This window comes from Nestor notabilis, unplaced genomic scaffold (genome assembly GCF_000696875.1).
Source record: "Nestor notabilis isolate BGI_N333 unplaced genomic scaffold, ASM69687v1 scaffold30109, whole genome shotgun sequence".
NCBI classification, from domain to species: Eukaryota; Metazoa; Chordata; class Aves; order Psittaciformes; family Psittacidae; genus Nestor; species Nestor notabilis.
Window position 1 is genome coordinate 35438 of NW_009942844.1, and position 245 is coordinate 35682.

The 245-nt window shown below is 58.4% G+C and overlaps 1 protein-coding gene across 1 annotated transcript in view; it reads left to right on the top strand.

Moving 5' to 3' along the window:
- Nucleotides 1-245, top strand: part of CPEB1 (cytoplasmic polyadenylation element binding protein 1) — a gene marked incomplete at its 5' end in the record, with an annotated part of 7125 nt that overhangs the window by 5709 nt on the left and 1171 nt on the right. The window lies entirely within an intron of this gene.

The following is a 245-nucleotide window of genomic DNA, read 5'->3' on the forward strand; positions in this document are numbered from 1 at the left end:
TAAAAGTTGCTGAGCTGTCTGGACCATGGCTTCCTTCAGGTGCAGGCATGGAGCCTGACACTGCTGCCTGCAAGCTCAGGTCACAGCAGCCCGGAGGTGTCTGTGGGGAAGCTTTGCTCCTCTCAGCTCCCTGCTTTGCTACTATGGCTGCCTGGGGAAGGAGGCAGGTGGGAGCTGTGAGGCTTTGCATTTCGTCTCCCTTAGAAGCTGCAGCTGACTGGGCACTGGGGAGTGTGGTGGTTCCA